The 22,070-nt window shown below is 45.8% G+C and overlaps 1 protein-coding gene across 1 annotated transcript in view; it reads left to right on the forward strand.

Annotated features, from left to right (window-relative positions):
- Positions 1-16,893: 16,893 nt before the first annotated feature.
- IRF2 (interferon regulatory factor 2) overlaps positions 16,894-22,070 on the forward strand; it is a 151,532-nt gene continuing 146,355 nt past the window's right edge. Inside the window, exon 1 of the mRNA XM_068268891.1 lies at positions 16,894-16,915. The gene's annotated coding sequence lies outside the window, so the exon portion shown is untranslated. The remainder of the gene's footprint in view (positions 16,916-22,070) is intronic.

The following is a 22,070-nucleotide window of genomic DNA, read 5'->3' on the forward strand; positions in this document are numbered from 1 at the left end:
CTGGCTTGCCCGGCAGCCAGCGTTATGTCGGAACGCTGTTTCAGTGCTGCCGGAGGCATCATCACAGATCGGCGTATCCGCCTCTCCACAGAAAATGCAGACCGTCTGACTCAAATTAAAATGAATCAATCCTGGATTGGAAACGACTACGCAACACTCCTGGACCCCAACCAAGTAACATGACCGATGAACATCTGGGATGGTTTAGCGTTTCCGGTCCCTGTTTATTGAACCTCTCATCTGTATTACATTTATGACTGCATGGCGGCAAAAAGCATTGCTGCTATATCCGCACGCTTTTTGTCCTCATGCAAGGCCTGGGTTGTTGTGTCTCACAAAGCGTGGCCTTCTCCTCCTGCGCCTCCTCCTGTTCCATCACGTGTGCTGCTGCTGCTGCTGCTGCTGCTGGGTTACCGTTGCCGGTCCCTGTTTATGGAACCTCTTATCTTTATTACATTTATGACTACATGGCGGTACAAAGCATGCTATCCGCACGCTTTTTGTCCTCATGCAAGGCCTGGGTTGTTGTGTCTCACAAAGCGTGGCCTTCTCCTCCTGCGCCTCCTCCTGTTCCATCACGTGTGCTGCTGCTGCTGCTGCTGGGTTACCGTTGCCGGTCCCTGTTTATGGAACCTCTTATCTTTATTACATTTATGACTACATGGCGGTACAAAGCATGCTATCCGCACGCTTTTTGTCCTCATGCAAGGCCTGGGTTGTTGTGTCTCACAAAGCGTGGCCTTCTCCTCCTGCGCCTCCTCCTGTTCCATCACGTGTGCTGCTGCTGCTGCTGCTGCTGCTGGGTTACCGTTGCCGGTCCCTGTTTATGGAACCTCTTATCTTTATTACATTTATGACTACATGGCGGTACAAAGCATGCTATCCGCACGCTTTTTGTCCTCATGCAAGGCCTGGGTTGTTGTGTCTCACAAAGCGTGGCCTTCTCCTCCTGCGCCTCCTCCTGTTCCATCACGTGTGCTGCTGCTGGGTTAGCGTTGCCGCGTGGTCCCTGTTTATTGAACCACTTATCTTTATTACATTTATGACTGCATGGTGGTACAAAGCATGCTATCCGCACGCTTCTTGTCCTCATGCAAGGCCTGGGTTGTTGTGTCTCAAAGCGTGGCCTTCTCCTCCTGCGCCACCCTCCTCCTGTTCCATCACGTGTGCTGCTGCTGGGTTAGCATTACCGGTCCCTTTTCCTGGAACCTCTTATATGTATTACATTTATGACTGCATGCCGACAAAAAGCATGTTACCTGTGCAAAGAAAACAGACATTTCCCGCATTTAAAAGACAGTTTTCCCTTTGAAACTTTAAAATCGATTTTCTCAAAAACTATAAGCTCTTTTTGCTAAATTTTTTTTTCCTCTTGTACCCACTCCCAAGGTGCACATACCCTGTAAATTTGGGGTATGTAGCATGTAAGGAGGCTTTACAAACCACAAAAGTTCGGGTCCCCATTGACTTCCATTATGTTCGGAGTTCGGGTCGAACACCCGAACATCGCGGCCATGTTCGGCCTGTTCGGCCCGAACCCGAACATCTAGATGTTCGCCCAACACTAGTGCTATGCTGGTAATGAACACATCTATACATGCATTGCATAGTGGTAATCATTAACAAATCTTTTCCTTACTCTGATTTCACCTCTCTGCCACTGCAGCTGTCCGCAATAGGATCTGGGGCTACACATCAATACAGTGTTTGGGGCCCCATGTAAAACTTGCACTGGGGCCCCAAGCTCCTTAGCTACACTACTGGACCTAAGATGGAGGACCCCATTCTGTGAATGGAATGTGCAGCACAAAGGCTATTGTTACCCTGGAGTATACAGGTATACAGTCCTGGCCAAAAGTTTGGAGACTGTCAAAAATATTAGTTTTCACAAAGTTTGTGTGATGATCTGCTCGGTTGCCTGTGCAGGCAGGCAGTTTTTTGACCATTGTTTAGGTTTGCATGCTGCAGGACTCTGGAAAGAAGAGCTTCTGTCAGTTTTGCAGCTTGTGCTTGCAGAGGAATTTGCATACGTTGTCATGCAAATTGCCTGGCCACATTCATTGGAGGCGTGTACTATAAGTACTATGTCTTTCCCACAATGCTTCGCTGGTCATAAGGAGTCTTCCTGTGAAACACTCTGGAGAGTGTCAGCCATGCTCTTTGTTTAAGAGATCAGCTTAGAGTAATTCCTGGAAACTGTGCTAGGCAGATTCCCTAGTGCAGTTAGGATTGTTTATCTGTTTGTTTGTTCTGTTGCTGTTGTCCTGTCCCAGCAGTGGTCGACAGGAAATGGTTCTGATCTCTGTTCTTGGAGTATAGCTGGTGCAGCGGTTGCTACCAGCTATCTCTTCTGATCTGTCTCACTTGGATCGCGCTAGCATCTTGCGCTAGCGCTGTGGATCCTTCTGTTCTGTCTCCTTGGATCGCGCTAGTCACTTTCCGCTAGTGCTGTGGATCCTTCTGTTCTGCTACTCTGTACCTGGATTGCGCTAGCCACTTTCGCTAGCGCTGTGGATCCTTCTGTTCTGTCTCCTAGGATCGCGCTAGCCACTTTCCGCTAGTGCTGTGGATCCTTCTGTTCTGCTACTCTGTACCTGGATCGCGCTAGCCACTTTCGCTAGTGCTGTGGATCCTATCTCTCGCTTGTCCCTGTTTTCGTGTGTCTGTCTTTGTGGTGATATATTGGGGTGCTTATGATGTAAGGATAACAGGAACATATTCTTTCATTTTTCTGCCTGTTTTCCATGGAGGGAGCGGTTGCCTTTGATTGCTTGGGGCAAGGAAGTGGGTATTGTCTTGACCATATGAGGTGTTTTGAGTTTCTGCTAATGGGATTATCTGCCTGGCTTTTGAACTCAGGAGACGGATCATTGTCTCAATACACAAACCAAGCCTAGTCAGGAAAAGTCTAACATATGTCAACTTTTGGTGAAGAAAAACTATTTCACTGTGAGGAAATTAAATTATTGGTGGAGGTGAAAAGGCCCACTTCACAATCTTTGATGTATAGACTGTTACCTGGAAATGGAATGTCTGAGATTTAATTAAAACCTAGTTCCTCCCCTCCCCAAGGAAGTTGCAGCCTCCAGGCGTAGCTCAGAGTATAAAAAGCAGAGGCAGATACCTAATAAAGATCTGCTCTTGGAGTTAGCGCATAGCTAGAGTTGATCTCGACTTCTGGTCGAACAAGCGGCATGCTCCTGCCGACAACGTTGAGACCTTCAAGTTGGTAACGTTTTTAATCCCCATTTTTATTTTTACGCAAATATCCGTGTGTGTTATCTTTGTAACTTTTATCTTGTAACTATTTTTACTTTGTTTTTTGTAATCTTTTGTATATATTAAGTTCTGCATTGTTCTATGTTTTTCTGGAATATTAAATTATTATTTAATAAGCTTGACTTCTGCCGTACTAAACTAACACTCATAGCCTAAAGGAGACTGCAGTGTAGCTGTGTATAAGTCCGTGCCTAGTTGTATGTTTGAGCAACACTACCATATGAAATTGTAATTGCATTGTGTGTGTGGGGGCAATTGTCATACATTGGCCTAAAGCGCGCAGCTGAACCAACGTACGAAACGCCAGTGCGAGTAGCTAACAGTATCGTTCGGAACGACTGTTAGTGGTTTTGCTGCACGACAGTGTAACTCGCATTACAAGTCAGTGTCTGATTGTGCTGTGTTACTGTACAACTGTACTGTGTGTGTGGGTGCGTGGCGTTCTCGTATTCGGCCTAAGCGCAAAGCTGACCCAAATACGAAAACGCGGAGTGCGCGCTGAGGACTCGACAGCAGAGTGGAAGTGTCTAGCGAACCGCTAGTGGCAGTGAGAGGTGTTCTTAGGGGTCCCAGCCTTGTTTTAGCTTGACTAAGGCTGCTTCCCCTCTCAGTCTGGTCAAACCCGCAGTCGGGAACCGTATACGCAGGCGTGCCGCGGGCCGGTTCCTGACATATTTGGCTGGCAGTGGTGGCATCGTTTAGTACATTAGTATGCAGTTTAGCTCGCTATTCTGAGTACTAAAGGCTGGAAGCTTGCTAGAAGCAACTAGCCTACAGAAGTCTACTCAGTGCAGAATCTATATACTTTTTTTTTGTTCAAGGATACACACTTGGTATTTGCTGTCCCTCCCCCTTTTTCTTTTTTCCTTTTGCAACACGATGGCTCAGAAAGCATCCAGCTATGCAAGGCAAAACAAAGAGATGCTACTCCACCTGTGTGAGCACAAAGGCATCGAGACGGTGAGCGGCCAGACTAAGGAGCAGTTGGTTTGTGCCCTCGAGGAGCATGATGAGGCAGAGCAAGCCCGTGCTTCAACGTCAGCGGATGCAGCTCACGACACGCCAGAGGAGGAATCGCTCCCGCCACGGAATGCAAGTGGAGACGATGTCCTGGATGATCCACCGAACACAGAGATGATATCTCTGGAAGCTGATCTACAGCTACTGAACTCGGCTGATCCTGAACTGCGCCTAAAGCTGATCCTACTGCACCGACAGGCAGAGGAGGGAAGAGCTGAACGGCGACACCAGGCCGAGAGGAAACAAGATGCACAGCGACACCAGCTGGAGCTGGCTAAACTTCAGCAGCAGAACGGTCTTCTGGACCCGCAGAACGCGAAGGTGAGCGAGTCCACAGAATCCCCCTGGATAAGTTCCCCGCTATGGACAAGGACTCTGACATAGACACTTTCCTACAGGGGTTTGAAAGGACTTGTCGGCAGTATGGGGTGCCCCGTGAGCAGTGGGCAAGATACCTTACACCAGGGCTGAGAGGCAAGGCCCTGGAGGCGTTTGTGAGTCTCCCCCAGGAAGAAGAAACAGACTTTCAGGCAATTAAGAACGCCAGCATTGCCCGATACCACCTCACGCCAGAGGTGTATCGCAAACGTTTCAGGACAGTGCAGCGAGGTCCTAATGACAGTTACCTGGATCATGCGTGCAACCTGCGCACTGCCTTCCAGCAGTGGCTAAAAGGACTGTCAGTTAAAACCTTGGATGCCCTGCAGGAGCTGATGATAAAAGACCAGTTCCTACACACCTGTCCTGTTGAGGTCCGGCTGTTTGTGCTGGATCGAGAACCAAAGACAGTGGATGAGGCTGCGGAAATGGCCGATGCCTACACCGCCCATAGAGCACCTGAGTCCCGGAGGACTACTACGCCCAGCTGGAGAGGAGAACAGATTGCTAAACCTGTTTCACCCAGCACCCAGAGGAGGCAAGCACCGCTGTCTCCTGGATTCAGGCAAGCAACCACTGACACTCGGAAATGTTTTGTATGTGACAGGGTGGGTCATATCAGCACGACTTGCCCAGAGAGGAAGAGGGAGGCCCCAAAATCCAGTGAGGCCTCAAACTCCAGTGAAGTCCCAACGGCTTTGTGTGCTACCAGGAATGCTACTAGCTATGCAGAGAATCTGCAGCTTGTCACGGTTGGGGGTACAATTGCCACTGGGCTGAGAGACACTGGAGCAGAAGTGACTCTCATACATCCCCAGCTTGTGAACCCAGAGCAGTACATACCTGGGAAAATGATTGCTGTCAGAGGAATTGGGGGTGTCACCCCAGCAATACCCACCGCCTTGGTCCACCTGGATTGGGGGGCCGACGGCGGATTGAAAGAAGTTGGGGTAACAGACAAAATCCCCACCAACGTTTTGCTGGGTACTGACCTGGGACGGTTAGTGGCCCGGTATGAGCCTACTCCAAAACCCGTGGAGCCCGCTTCCCCAGCAGAAGTTCAGGACTCTTGCAAGGTACTGTTTGATAATGCTGTGCAAGTGGGGAATGCTGGCGAGGCCCCAGGGGCTATGGACTGTGTACTAGGAGCCAGCCCAAGTGATTCTCCAGTGCCTAGGCCTGGAGTGGGACATGTTGATATGGAGAATGCAGAAACTGATGATGTCGTTTATGACGCACAGACTATCGAGGCGATCGATGCAGGAACTGTTGACGATACTTGTGAAGTGCTGAGTAGCAATGTGTGTAATGATACCGATAATGTGGATGTTTTCGGTGATGTTCTAAATGTCAATATGTATAAGACGGATAATGTTGATATCATATGTGTTGTGCTACATAATGATGCTGGTCCTGTGGACACTCCGTCGGCTGCAGGAGTAACCAGCAATGGTCGCTGGGCTGCAGCAGGTGGACTGTCCACTGAAGGGGCAGACAGCAACAGGCCAGATCTTCCTCCTTCAGATGTTTTCAAGACCAAAGGTGATGTGGTTTATGATATGTGTAATGTGGGCACTCCCTCCGCTGCCGTGGTAACCCGCAGCGCTAGCGAGTCTACAGCAGGGGGACTGTCCCCTGAAGTGACAAGTGTTGCTGGGTCAGCAACATCCACTTCGGAACCTGGCTCTGAGGGCCCAGGAGCCTCTCCGTCTGCAGCCTTCCTAGAATGTGTGACAGGCAGCACTGAGCTCTCTGGGGCTGTTAGATTTGACAACAGCCTGGAAGAGCTCAGGGGGCTAGCCAGCAGGTCACCAGCTGGGAGGGGCGGGCTGAGAGGGTTCTGGGAAGTTATTCCCTCGGAGCTGTCCGAAGTGGAGGAGGCAGCCCGGCAGAGAATCGTTCCCCAAAGGGACCGAGAGATAGCTCCTACCACTATAGAGAAAGTGCGTGTAGCGACGGTTGGAACCTTCCCATAGCTGCAGCACTGTCTCTATGGTCGCGAATTCACGGTCGTCACTGACTCACATTCCCCTGGTTGGTTACGTCAGGTTGCCAAGGGCAACGTCACATTGCAGCAACCTGACCTAGCTTTCCAGTCGTGTAGCTTGGAGCTAACTGACAGGTGGGGAACCCTCCTGAGGATGCTAAAGGGTTACCCCACCTGGCTAGGCCGTCAATGTAGGCTTTGGCAGGATGATTCGTTAGACTCACCTGCAAGCGCTATCTGAAAGGGGAGCAATCATGGGAATGCTGATGGGCTGTCCCGTCAAGCAGAACCAACAGTGTAGGTGCAGGCAGGATGATCTGGGAAGATCGTCTGCCTTGCACCAAGTTAACGGTGGAGGTGTGGTGATATATTGGGGTGCTTATGATGTAAGGATAACAGGAACATATTCTTTCATTTTTCTGCCTGTGTTCCATGGAGGGAGTGGTTGCCTTTGATTGCTTGAGGCAAGGAAGTGGGTATTGTCTTGACCATATGAGGTGTTTTGAGTTTCTGCTAATGGGATTATCTGCCTGGCTTTTGAACTCAGGAGACGGCCCATTGTCTCAATACACAAACCAAGCCTAGTCAGGAAAAGTCTAACACATGTCAACTTTTGGTGAAGAAAAACTATTTCACTGTGAGGAAGTTAAATTATTGGTGGAGGTGAAAAGCCTCACTTCACAATCTTTGATGTATAGACTGTTACCTGGAAATGGAATGTCTGAGATTTAATTAAAACCTAGTTCCTCCCCTCCCCAAGGAAGTTGCAGCCTCCAGGCGTAGCTCAGAGTATAAAAAGCAGAGGCAGATACCTAATAAAGATCTGCTCTTGGAGTTAGCGCATAGCTAGAGTTGATCTCGACTTCTGGTCGAACAAGCGGCATGCTCCTGCCGACAACGTTGAGACCTTCAAGTTGGTAACGTTTTTAATCCCCATTTTTATTTTTACGCAAATATCCGTGTGTGTTATCTTTGTAACTTTTATCTTGTAACTATTTTTACTTTGTTTTTTGTAATCTTTTGTATATATTAAGTTCTGCATTGTTCTATGTTTTTCTGGAATATTAAATTATTATTTAATAAGCTTGACTTCTGCCGTACTAAACTAACACTCATAGCCTAAAGGAGACTGCAGTGTAGCTGTGTATAAGTCCGTGCCTAGTTGTATGTTTGAGCAACACTACCATATGAAATTGTAATTGCATTGTGTGTGTGGGGGCAATTGTCATACGTTGGCCTAAAGCGCGCAGCTGACCCAACGTACGAAACGCCAGTGCGAGTAGCTAACAGTATCGTTCGGAACGACTGTTAGTGGTTTTGCTGCACGACAGTGTAACTCGCATTACAAGTCAGTGTCTGATTGTGCTGTGTTACTGTACAACTGTACTGTGTGTGTGGGTGCGTGGCGTTCTCGTATTCGGCCTAAGCGCAAAGCTGACCCAAATACGAAAACGCGGAGTGCGCGCTGAGGACTCGACAGCAGAGTGGAAGTGTCTAGCGAACCGCTAGTGGTGGCAGTGAGAGGTGTTCTGAGGGGTCCCAGCCTTGTTTTAGCTTGACTAAGGCTGCTTCCCCTCTCAGTCTGGTCAAACCCGCAGTCAGGAACCGTATACGCAGGCGTGCCGCGGGCCGGTTCCTGACAGTCTTGTCTGCTACGAACGCTTGCTGGAGGCTCGGTGAGGTAACCGTTAAGCAAGCGCTTGCGTCCTCTGTTACATGTTTGTCTTGTCTTGGTTAGTTAGGCGTGCTTGTCTCTATTGTGCGTATCATGTGGAGACCGCGCACGAACGCGTGCACTGTTGCGAATGAGTGCGGTGTTCGCGTTCAGTTAGCGTTTGTTATTTTCCTTGTTATTCTCATTGTATTATTTGCTGTGCCTTTGCTAACCTCGTATTCTGTTCTGATCTGCCTTGTGTCACTTCTGGCGATCGCAGCTCTCGCGATCGCGTTCCTATTTCATATCTGCTGTTGTGTGTGCACTGTCACGGGGTGGCGACTAGGTTGGCGCACACACATACAACCTGTCCCTTTGCTCATTCTCATTCGCAATCGCCTCTCTTGTGATTGCGTTCTGCGCTTCGTACAATTCCTGTCTGGCATTTGTGGAGGTACAGAGGATTGGTTCCTCTGCACTCCCCAGCGCCATCTGCCGACAGGAATTTCCCTCTATGGGTGCATAGCACCTTTTGCTGGGTGCCTGCAAATATACGCTTGTGGAGGATTTCCGCCGTATTAGCGCACACGTTGTGCGCTGATCACGGAGAAAGTTCCACAATCGTTACAGTTTGCTGGTAAACTACTTTTAGACCTTTGTTTCAGTTGTTTATGTGATGTACTGAAATATAATTATAAGCACTTCATACGTTTCAAAAGCTTTTATTGACAATTACATGAGATTTATGCAGAGTCAGTATTTGCAGTGTTGGCCCTTGTTTTTCAGGACCTCTGCAATTCGACTGGGCATGCTCTTAATCAACTTCTGGGCCAAATCCAGACTGATAGCAACCCATTCTTTCATAATCACTTCTTTGAGTTTCTCAGAATTCGTTGTTTTTTGTTTGTCCACCCACCTCTTGAGAAATAACCACAAGTTCTCAATGGGCTTAAGATCTGGGGAGTTTCCAGGCCATGGACCCAAAATGTCAACGTTTTGGTCCCCGAGCCAATTAGTTATCACTTTTGCCTTATGACACGGTGGTCCATCATGCTAGAAAATGAATTGTTCTTCACCAAACTGTTCTTGGATTGTTGGAAGAAGTTGCTGTTGGAGGGTGTTTTGGTACCATTCTTTATTCATGGCTCTGTTTTTTGGCAAAATTGTGAGAGAGCCCACTCCCTTGGATGAGAAGAAATCCCACACATGAATGGTCTCAGGATGCTTTACTTTTGGCATGACACAGGACTGATCGTAGCGCTCACTTTCTCTTCTCCTGACAAGCCTTTATCCAGATGCCCCAAACAATCAGAAAGGAGCTTTATCTGAGAATATGACTTTGCCCCTGATGTTTTTTTGGGAGAGAAGTGGCTTCTTTGCTGCCCTTCTTGACACCAGGCCATCTTCCAAAAGTCTTCGCCTCACTGTGCATGCAGATGCGCTCACACCTTCCTGCTGCCATTCCTGTGCAACCTCTGCACTGGTTGCACTTCAATTCCCGCAGCTGAATCCTCTTTAGGAGATGATCCTGGGGCTTGCTGGACTTTCTTAGATGCCCTGAAGCCTTCTTAACAAGAATTGAACCTTTCCTTGAATTTCTTGATGACCCTATAAATTGTTGATTTAGGTGCAATCTTAGTAGCCACAATATCCTTGCCTGTGAAGCCATTTTTATGCAATGCAATGATGGCTGCATGCATTTCTTTGCTGGTCACCATGGTTAACAATGGATGATCAATGATTTCAAGCATCACCCTCCTTTTAAAATGTCAAGTCTGCCATTCTAACTCAATCAGCCTGGCATAATGATCTCCAGCCTTGTGCTCGTCAACATTCTCACCTGAGTTAACAAGATGATTACTGAAATGATCTCAGCAGGCCCTTTAATTACAGCAATGAAATGCAGTGGAAAGGTTTTTTGGGCATTCAGTTAATTTTCATGGCAAAGAAGGACTATGCAATTCATCTGAACACTCTTCATAACATTCTGGAGTATATGCAAATTGCTTTTATAAAAACTTAAGCACCAACTTTTCTAATTTCCAACATTTTTGACAGTCTCAAAACTTTTGACCAGGACTGTATGTGCTGCACTGTGCTGCTCTGCATTGTGGATGGGGTCAGAGAGGCAAGCCCTTAGACCTCTCCACGATGTCTGTGAAATAGACTGGCTTACTAAGGGGGGAGGGGGCAACTTATATACAAGCTACACTTATTAAATGTGAGGGGCTGGATTTTATGCCAGCTACACTTTTCTATGATGGAGGTGCAGAGGTGCTATACTGCCAACAGTTGCTATGAGGGGAGAAGGGAGGGGGCATCTGCAGCCATATTAGCTATATTCGGGGGAGGTTGTTTGCTACACTAGTAACTGGGGGTGGTAAATAGTGGCAGAAGTTTTATGGAGAGGGTACCGGTCACCACATTTACTAGGGGATAATAAGGATAGAGAGGAGGAGGCTGAACTTAGGTTGGGCATCAACATTAAATAATTGCAGACCCCAAGGTTTGTAGTTTTGCCTCTGAATGGTTGTTGTACTATGTTTGAGAAGAACCCCTCGATGGGATTTAGGAAGGGAGACTATGGTGGAAGGTATTTGATAGTAAATTGTGGTTGTTGATGAAACCAGATGTGGACATCAGCAGAATGATAAAAGGCTACATTTCCCCAGACCACAATGTATTGCATCACGTCTCTTTGGTTTGCTGCTGTGATAACATTTGTAATGCGTTAAAAAAAATGTAAGAACAAGGTCAGACCCAAGATGGAGGACCTCATTGATATACTGCCAACAGTTACTATAAGGTAAGAAGGGAGGGGACTTCTGCAATGTCACAACACTCAGGTAAGGAAGGATCAGATAACAGGAACAAGGTCAGGAAGCAAGCCGAAGTCATACACAAACAGATCAGAATAATCGATTACAGAGCAGAATACAGAGAGGTGAACCAGCAAAAGAAGCCAAGCTAACTGAAGTTCTGGCAATATTGCAAGGGGTGTGACAGTCTTTAAGGGAACCTAAAGTAAAAAGCCAGGTTAACTTATTTGGGGCTTATACCAGCCCCCTGCAGCTGCCCTGTGCTGTCCCTTAGCGATCCTCCAGTCCTTCGCACAGCCCCTCTTTCAGTTTGGGTAACTAAGCGAGCCAGTGGCCACTGCGCCTGCATGGCCCTGGCCACATGTGTCCTCAATCACGCTTCCATCACCAGGAATATTCTGTGCATGCAACAAAGAGATGTTCTCATACTGCGCATGCACAGAGTGCTCCTATCCACAGGAGTGCGATCTGGAGGCTCGCGGACCCGGGCCACGTATCCAGAAGAAAGAGGGCCGATGTGGGTGCCAGGAAGATTGTGGAGTGACGACCCAGGCACAGGACGGATGCAGGGGGCTGGTAGAAGCCCCCGGTAAGTTAAACCAGCCTTTTTGTATTTACTTTAGGTTCCCTTTAAATAGGAAGTCCAAGTAATTGACTGCAAGGGAACAACTGCTGATCAGGGACAGATGTCCAACTGGCAAATTCCATCTTGTGTTGAAACTGAAAACTGCAGATAGGGTGTAAAGATAGTAGAGACACCTGTTGGTGACGCAGGGTGCAGCAGTGTTTATAACAACTGCAGCCTGACGGTGGAAGTGAAATTTCAAAGGCTAAGGGAAAGAACCCTGACAGAGAATCAGTGTGCCTGGAAGCTGTAGGAGACAGCCTTACCACCAGGAGCAGGTACTGAAGGCTAATACCCTACACACATTAAAGTAAACCTGAGATCTTATAACTTTGTTTATACTTTATTTACAAGTAAGCGTTCCAATGTGTCAGCACTGTCTTCAATAAATAAGCTCTTTTATTGGTATCAAAGCATCATTAAAATCAAGAAGATCAAGCAACCAGCGACAGCTCCGCTGTTTCGGGCAGTCTGCCCTTTCTCAAGCTGTTAAAGCATGTCCTCCACACTTAAAACCGACATAATGTCCATATACTTTATTTATACTTACCTGGGGCTTCTTCCAGTCCCATGAGGATCATGGGCTCCCTTGCCATCCTCTCCAACTCCTCTGTTCTGGCGCTATGCCCCCCGGTAATTGGGCTGGCTGTGCTTCTCTGTACATGCGGGGCTTGGCCACATGCGCACCTCATCACACAAGTGCATCAGGGAGCGATCTGTGCCTGCCCAGTAGTACTTTCGCTGAATGTCCCCGGGCACAGGAGCACAGCGGAGACACGCGTAGCCATGCCATGCTTGTGCAGAACGCATAACTGGCTGTGACTGGCCAGATTACCGGGAGGCATAGCACAAGCATGGAGGGGCCGGAGAGGGAGCCCACAGTCCTTATCGGGCTGGAGGAATCCCCAAGTAAGTATAAATAAGGCACAGTGTACCATCTCAGGTACACATTAAAGGAAATGTACACAAAATGGATACTTTCACAGAAGCATCAGCTATATATATTCCATGGCCTTTATGCAATTAACTTTTTCTCCTAGGTGATATTTTTAAACTTGTCAATAAAATGCCTTTTAACCCTCCTGGCGGTTAATTTTTTTTGCCAAATTGGCAAAAATCCTTTTTTTTTAATTTTTTTGTTGTGTTTCATGTAAAGCTACCAGAGTGGTAGCTACATGAAACACCACTAGAGGGCGCATGTGTCCCTCTAGTGCGATCGTCGCCGGCATCAATAGCAAACAGGGGAACGCGTATATAACGCGCTCCCCTGTTTGGCTTCTCCTGTCGCCATGGCGACGATCGGAATGATGTCATGAACGTCAGCCGACGTCCTGACGTCAGACACCTCCGATCCAGCCCATAGCGCTGCCCGGAACTCATTGGTCCGGGCAGCGCAGGGATCTGGCGGGGGGGGGCCCTCTTGCGCCGCTGCGTACGGGCGATCGCCGCAGAGCGGCGGCGATCGAGCTGTACGCGCGGCTAGCAAAGTGCTAGCTGCGCGTACAGCATTTTAAATGGAGCAAATCGCTCCACCAGGGGCTGAGATATCTTCCTGCGCGGCATAGCCCGAGCTCAGCTCAGGCTTACCGCCACGAAGGTTAAGCTCCCAGAAGGCAAGAAAATACTCAAAATAGTTTTTTTCACCTACTTTTCTGTACTTTTTCAGTTAAAAAGTGCTGAAAAGTTATTTTAAATAGAAGATGAAAAATTATCTCCTAGGAGAAAACTCAAGATAAAAGTTGATTGCATATGGGCCCCATATCTCTAAACTATATGAGGGAGTTTAATTCATTTGCCTGTTCTTTTCAAAGCCTGATCAATATATTTTCAAAGTAACGTTCACATTAACATTTTCCCTGGTGACCTGGCAAAAAAGTAGAGAACGGCACTCGCCCCAATCCCTTTAAATGGTAACAGAAAAGTGGCTAGCCATTAGTTCTCTACTGATAGGCCACTAGCTCTTCCTATGGACTGATACAGTACACTGGCAAACAGCTTTATAAACAAACACTACTGCTCTCCATTCTCTCCTGCTTCCTATGGGGTTCACTACTATCAAAGTGGTGATCTGCATGGGCCCTCATAAAGTACCAATTAGGCCTTACGGCCACTTATAAACATGGCGATCGGCAGAAAAGTGGGTACTTTTCAAACTGGCAATCATGCTAAACACATGCAATATTTTCAGGTGATCGCCACTTTTTGGCTATTTGAAAAACGTCATTATTTCCGGGGAAATTTGTGCCATTGTAACTGTTGATTAGTCTGGTTCGTTATAAGTAAGTATATTCGTATTTTTCTTTTAAGTGAAACCGTAACCAAGAATTGAACTTCATCCCAATCAGTAGCGGATACCCCCTTTCCCATGAGAAATCTTTACCTTTTCTCAAACGGATCATCAGGGGCTCAGTATGGCTGATATTGTGGTGAAACCCCTCCCACGGTGTGATGTTAGCACCTCACAGCACTAAGGTGCTGACATCACACTGTGGGAGCCTTGTTGCATTGTGGGAAATAACAGCTGTTTCCAACTGGTAAAAAAGCAAGCAGCAGCTACTTCCAGTGACATCACCTGCCAGCAGTAAAAATGTCACCATATGATAAATGTCAGAATGTAAATCAGGGAGAGGAAAGATTTTACAGTTGGTAAACACTGACTAAATCATTGGAGTTCCTCTTTAACATCGGTGTGAAAGGTTACTAAAATGTTATCCAGTTTTCATCACCCAGAGTTAGGATTGTAAAATAAAGAATTTGCTCTGGCTTGAACCACTGTGTTGTTGAGTTTCTTATCAGTTCTTGATCATTGACATGTTGCTTAGCCCCAACCCTGTAAGCTTTTAAATACTGAAAATCATTGACAGACGGCCTGAAAGCTTTGATTTGCTTTAGGTGATTATTATGTGCTCAAGAAAAAGTAACTTGGCGTAGCAGTTATGAGTACTGGCAATAGATGAAGAGCAAAGTCTGTCCTCTAATCAGATAGACTTTGATTTAGATAACAGGAAAATGTTCAGATACAGCAAAGTCCCTGTTATCCGGAACTCAGGCAACGGAAAGTTTCAACCAATCGGCAGGGGGATAATGGGCATAGTGCTTAGGGGGGTTTGCAGGGCGTTGTAGGATAGAAAATACTTATCGAGCCCCCAGGCGCCATCTTCCACCCTTCCTTCGGCTTTCCCGTGTCCGTGCACAGCTCCAGGCGTATCACCTGACCCGATGCAGGTCAGGTGACACGCTGGGAGCCTTACACAGAGGACACGGGAAAGCGATTAGGAACTACAGGAATGGTAGAAGACAGCACCTGGATGCTCGGTAATGGTCCGTTCACATCTAAGAACCGCAAAATGCTGGCGATTACCACCGGTGTTTTTCACGCGATAACGCGGAAAAATCACTGGACACTGCGGCGGTTTTGGAGCAATCGCGATTAGCGGTGCTATGCATGCTTATCACGATCGTGAATCGCTGGCAAACCGCTGCATATAACACGTTTGCGGTTAAAGTAGTGAGAACACTGCCATGTGTTACATGTTGTAGCGGTTTTTACAAAACCGTTTTTACAAAGCCAACCGTTTTTACAAAACCACTACCGGTTTGCCTTGAGAGGGAATCGCGCGATTCCCGCTCAGGTGAGAACGGGCCTTAAGTATTTTCTGCTGCACGGGAGGGAGAAGGTTTGTGCTTTTTCTGCCCACGCATTTGGCATCAGGCAATCCCCACCTGTGCCGTATACAGGGGACTTTGCTGTAATAGGGAAAGTAAATACACTTCTTGCATTTTTGTAAATATTTTATCATATCTTTTCATGGGTCAACACTGAAGTTATGTAAAGTAGTCAGTGTACAGCTTGTATGATGGTAAATTTGCTGTCCCATCACAATGACTCATCACATTTATGTCTAAACCGCTCGCAACAAAGTAAATAGACCCCTAAGTTAAAGAGAACCAGAGATGAAGCACCCTCATGTATTTTATTACATTTATCAGTGGGAACATGACAGTAAACACCTACCCTGCTTTTAGTTTCATTGTTATCTGCTTAATTAGTCTATTAGCAACTGTGATAAGAATCCATCGACTATTCAGTCGAGGTTTTACCTGGAATCATTATAGCTGAGTCACTCTTCTGTGGAGTCCTTTCAAGCCCAAGCCTTCCCCCTCCTGGCTTAGATCTTCTGCTTTGCATACTGAGAGCTGTGATGACTGGGAGGGGCTGCTGCTCCTGAGAGAGAAGCTCTGTGGCTGTAATATGATCCCTGTGTGCTCTGTGTGCACTAGATTCTCATAGGAATGAAACTGCAGTTATTATCAGTGACACTTTCTACAGGCAGATCATACCAAAATGAAAGCACATAGATGAAAGGCTGCATTTAGCCTAGATAGCAGCATAGTCTCATATAGCCTAGACAGCACATCCAGAACAACTCATATAACCCGGAAGGAGAAGGGATATGAGCCGGCGGCCATATTTGATTTTTCCTGGAGCAATAATGGATAAAAAACACTAAAAAAGGCACACCAGAGCGGCAAAATTATCAGGTAGAGCATTTATTCTTTACAAGCTATCAACTGATATGTTTATTTTGTGTGAAACGTTTATCTCTGGTTCCCTTTAAGAATGTCAACATTCTGCCCAATTAGACATTTTTCCTCCCTGAGGTTGTGTTACATGTTAGTGTTACAAGGTCTCAGGTGTGAATGAGGAACAAGTGTGTTCCTGGAAGTTCAACATGACAACTCATGGCAGAGAACTCTCTGAAGATCTTAAAAAAAGAATTGTTGCTCCACATAAAGGTGGCATAGGCCAGTGTTTCTCAACATTTTATTGGTATGTACCACTTTTAAAACCCTGTATTCACGAAGTACCCCTTGGTAGTGCAGTACATGATCATTGGTTTTAAACAATTTCCAAGCATTCACTATTGCTTTTAATTAGCCAAAACAATACGATTTATCATTTTCTAAAACTCTACATTTGTTTTTCTTGGTTAAGTATATCAAGCCCCCCTGGAACCATCAGAAGTACCTCCTGGTATACACGTACCATACGTTGAGAACCTCAGGCCTAGGCTATAAGAAGATTGGCAACACTGTGAAACAGACCTACAGCATGGTGGCCAAGAACCGTGAGACAAGTGGTAACATTTTGAGTTAAGATGCAACTTAGAACACTAATGACCTTTTGTAAGTTTTGGTTGCACCACGAGACCCTTAAGGGCTAGAATTGCGGAACATTATTGTGGTGATGCTAATGTTAACTGCTTGAATCCTTCCAATGTTGCTAAGCACTTCCGTTCCTGCCATGATGGAGATCTAAGTCATTTTTTTTCCAGGGTTTGGAGAGGGTTTACTTGGACAGCAGGGGTGGGGACCTAGAAAAGAAATTACTAGAACATGAAGTATGGTGGATCTTTAACTTGGGTACTAAGGAGCCCAGGGGATTGAACCACAGATGGGATGTTAATCTTTTTGTCTGAATTCCACATGCGGATTTAATGGGAGGCTTTAGGAAGGGTCTCTCTGGTACTTCTTATGGTGCTTTGGGGTTGCCTTGTTTTGTTGTATAACATCCATGCCTAACAGGCATAGGTTAGGAGCTAACATGCCTTCTTTATCCTTCGCTTCCTTTGTTGTATTTTAATGTGATTTTATGTTTGTTTGTGCAATACACTGGAGTCCACTCTCCTTCCACCATGGGTCATTTCTCTGTAAGACTGTTACATCACCTGTGTAGGTGTGGTGGACAGGGGGTGTTTTCTGCGGGTATTTAAGACATACTAGAGCTTGTCAAAATTGCTATGACTAAATAAGGGCCTGTACACACTGAAAAACGCAGGCAAAAACGCAAGCGCATGCGTTTTTAAAGTGCCTGTAGTTTTAAAAACGCATGCGCTTTTGCATGCGTTTTTTGTGCGTTTGCGTTTTTCTTGTAATTGCTGATTGGCTAAAGAATCCTTTGTTTTTTTTCTAGTTTACATTTCAACAGGAATCAGGAGATTGCAGAGTCTTCTGGGATACTGACTTCTGGAAAACGCAGTTTTTAATGCGTTTTTCATGCGCTGCGCTTAAAAAAGCGCAGCAGGCACTGCGTTTGCGTTTTTTTTAAAAACGCATCGCACCAGTGTGTACAAGTCATCACGATTTTCATTCTTTTTCAAAAGACCTTGCGTTTTTAAAAACGCATGCGTTTTTAAAAACGCATGCGTTTTTAAAAACGCAACGCAAGCGCAGCAGTGTGTACAGGCCCTAAGGACCCGGTAGGGTCAGAAAAGCGTCAGCTTGCATGCTGCCCTATTTTGCTATTTTTTCTATGATGACCAAATAAAAAGGATTTATGATTTTATTCTACGAAAGGTGTGCAGAGAATTGTTGAACTTTTGTAAAGCAACCCGCATGTAACTTACCCTTTCATGGTAGTGGCATTAAACCTCCCAGCTTTTTATCCAATGTCACTCCACCAAGAGAAACAATATCACTTCACTGCAGTGACAACCTAGGATATTGTTAAAGGGAACCTGAAGTGAGAAGTATATGGAGGCTGATTTATTTCCTTTTAAACAATACTAGTTGCCTGGCAGTCATGCTTATCAGTAGTGCCTGAGTCGCACACCTGAAACAAGCATGCAGATAATCTTGTTAGGGCATCCAGGAAACTGGTGTTTAAAATTAAGTGAATATGTCAACCTCCATATTCTTCTCACCACAGGTTCCCTTTAAGTTGTCCATATCATACATGACCTCCTTTCCTTCCTGTCATGGCTGCTCACACTGTGAAAGTTAGGCAAGGTGAGAAGGTAGCAGATTTTAACAGACAGAATAATTTCTACTTTTCTGCCTATATAGCCAATTTCTTCTATGCCCAGGGGCATAGCAATAGGGGGTGCAGAGATTGCGACTGCATCAGGGCCCTTGGGCCAGAGGGGCCCAGAGGTGCTTTACCTCAACTGCAGTATTAGCTCTCTATTGGCCCAGTACTCATAATAATCACTTCTATAGATGCTTTCAATAGTAATAATCATTAACAAGCTGTTCCCCATCCCCTTCTTGCACCTCTGGCACTGTGGTTGTCCTTAGAAGATTTTGGTGCGCCATATCAATTGTTATGTAAAGATTATTTGAGGGGCCCCATTGTAAAACTTGAATCGGGGCCCATAGTGCTGGATTCCTGCACTCGATGCCCCGCCGCTCGATTTATTTCCGAGCATTTCCGAGCACATTTCGATGATTGTTAGGTCGATTCTCATGTAAAGTATGCCAAATCGACCTAACGATCCATCGAAACGCGAATCGGACATGTTGGAAATAATCGAGTGGCCGCGAATTGACGGAATCGAGCGGCCACTCGAGTGCGGGAATTCACTGTGTGTATCCAGCATTAGCTATGCCACTATCTATGCCATAAAGCCTGAGTGAAAGGTGAACAGTATGCTGAAGTGAAAATTACAATGGTTCATGTAAGCTTGTGAAACCTTTCTAATTTTCAGTATCTCTGCATAAATAAGCATAATGTTTGTTTATCCATTTAGGGCTGGTGCACACCGAGCGGCTTTTTGGGCGTTTTCAGATCCGCTTGCGGCTGCGGATCTGCTTGGTCAATGTATCTCAATGGGGTGGTGCACACCAGAGCGGGGGGCGTTTTGCAGAAACGAAAAATGCCTGGGTGAGGCATTTTTTGGATTGCGGGTGCGTTTCTGCCTCAATGTTAAGTATAGGAAAAACGCAAACCGCTCTGAAAAACAGCACTTCAGAGCGGTTTTGCAGGCGTTTTTGTTACAGAAGCTGTTCAGTAACAGCTTTACTGTAACAATATATGAAATCTACTATACTGAAAACCGCAGCAGCAATCCGCAAAACGCTAGCAAAACGCCTCATAAAAATAAAAAAAAGCGTTTAAAAATCTGCTAGCATTTTGCGGATCTGCTAGCGGGTTTTGGTGTGCACCAGCCCTTATTGAGGAAACTGATCCAAAGTTACATATTTCTATGAGGCAAAAGAATACTAACCTTTGCTCTCAGTAGTTTACCTCACATAAATGTGTAACTTTGGATCACTCTCCTCAAATAAATAAACAAGCATAACATTCTGGACTCATTTTGTTTAACTGTGTTCTGATTGTTTAGTTTGGAGGTCATTGGTATGCAGAAATATTGAGAATATGCCAGGTTTTGCAAAGTTTTCAAATATCACTCATAATTTAGCATATGGCATCACAGTTTTCAAAATTCAGACTGAAGTAAGCAGGGGCATATCTGGATAATATAGCTAACACTGACACTAACCTTTCCACTCACCATTACAGCTAATTAGTTTGAGCACCAAATACAGGTTAAAGGGAACCTGAGATGAGACGCTTCATCACTCATGCACGGCCTGGCCAGGCGCGCTATCCAGAAGCGCTCCCGTCCCTGGGAGCTTTCTACGACTGAGCAGTACCACTGCAAAAGCGCAGAACACTCCCAGCCACAGGAGTGAGACAGGGGAAGCGCCCCTGGCCGGGCTGCACATGCGAGGGAGCGCGCCTGGCTGGGCCGCACATGTGCGATGAACCGCGATTCGGCCAGGCTTTCGGGCTGAATTACTGAGGACCGGAGCCACCCAGGGAGACAGTGAGGGAGGAGCGCCCTTAAAGGTACACTCTAAGACCATAAAGGGCACCAAAAGATCAATTCATTTTGGCCCACTCCTTTTGCCACCCTTCCTGTTTATTGGTTGAAAGGGTGTTCAGGCAAGTTGGAACATCTCAGTCCAGCAAGCAATGGGAGACCACGATTCAATACTGCCGGAGAGGCTGTTTTACTTTTATCTGCAGGCCGCACTACTGTTATAAGACACATGTGTTGTCCCTAGATTCCAGAAGCAGCTGGGTTACCCTAATACCAGAGTTTAATATGTCATCAGAACATCAATTGAGAAGTCATGGTTCCCTAGATATTAGAGTTAAGTAGCCACGTGCCTCACAATTAAATAAAGAGCCACATGGTTCCAGATAAAAGAATCAAATACTCCCATGCCTCCAGCTAATTTATCAAGTAGTCACATGCCTTCCAATAAAAATATTAAGCAGTCACAAGCATCTAGATAAAATAATGAAGTAGTCACACACCTCCAGATAAGTGAATCAAGATAAACAAATTAAATATCCACATGCGTCTAGATAACATGATTAAATACAGTAGCCAAGTCAGTGCACTCTATATACACAGATTAAGTAGCCATGTTCCCCAGATAGCAAGATTTAATCTGATCTGAGGTCTGAATGACAGGGAGGCACAAGGGGGCTCATGGTGCTGTGGCACCTATGGCATGAGCCATACCTGCATCCCTCTAGATACGCCACTGGAGTTAAGGAAGGACACCGTAGCTTAAGGGATGAATGGAGAAGCCATAATACTTGACAATAAAACATAGAACCTTTACAAAGCTTGTTCATAAAACAAGTCGAAAAATATATAAAAAAAAAATAATAGTAACCAAGGCTGATATTCGTGTAGTGTACTTTGCAAAGCGATAATCCAGCCTTATGTTGAATTTGTTAGTTAGCAAAGCAATCAAACAGAAAACCATAAACACAACCTTTACCCTTTGCTATTTTCTTATCAGAGTATGTGAACTTCTACAGAAGCCTTAAAGCCTTCCTTAGGTCATGTGCTCTGTACAGATATAAATGGCCATAGTAACTGTATTTTGCGTTACACAATCATGTCCTGGAGAGGTTAGGCACAACAGACAACAAAAATCTATTTCTGCCTGAAATAGCATTTTCAGGAATTCAGGGCATCATGTGTAAGTGGCGTGCTCAATATTATTACATATTAATCATCTCAGTATTTATCTATAAGCCCAGAAACCAGGAAGGGAGTTTTAAAATGATTATTGTAGCTCATATTAGTGTTAAATTCAGGTCTTTAAAAAAGTTCAAGTACAAGTTTGATATACACATTTCAATACTGAATGAAGTAAGCATGTATCCACTGGAAGAAAAAAAAATTCACAGAAATAAATTATGGCATTGATTGTACATATCTAATATGAACATAGCAAGTAAAGGACAGATCCTGCACTTTAAACAGGGGTGGTTCTTCCATGAAGCAACGTGAATCATGTGCTTCAGGGCAGCAACAATTAGAGTGCAGTAAGAGGCAGCTCCTCTCTTCAAATGTCCCTCTCCTTGCACTCCCTGTTTCCAATTCCCCCTCCATAGATGCACGGAGCCAGTTCACTCATCTGCTCACAGTGTTCCAGCGATGGGATCTCCATCAGCTTGTCCACAATCCTGTATCCATCGCTACAGCACTGCCTCATGTA

The sequence above is a fragment of the Hyperolius riggenbachi genome, chromosome 1 (genome assembly GCF_040937935.1).
Source record: "Hyperolius riggenbachi isolate aHypRig1 chromosome 1, aHypRig1.pri, whole genome shotgun sequence".
Taxonomy (NCBI): Eukaryota; Metazoa; Chordata; class Amphibia; order Anura; family Hyperoliidae; genus Hyperolius; species Hyperolius riggenbachi.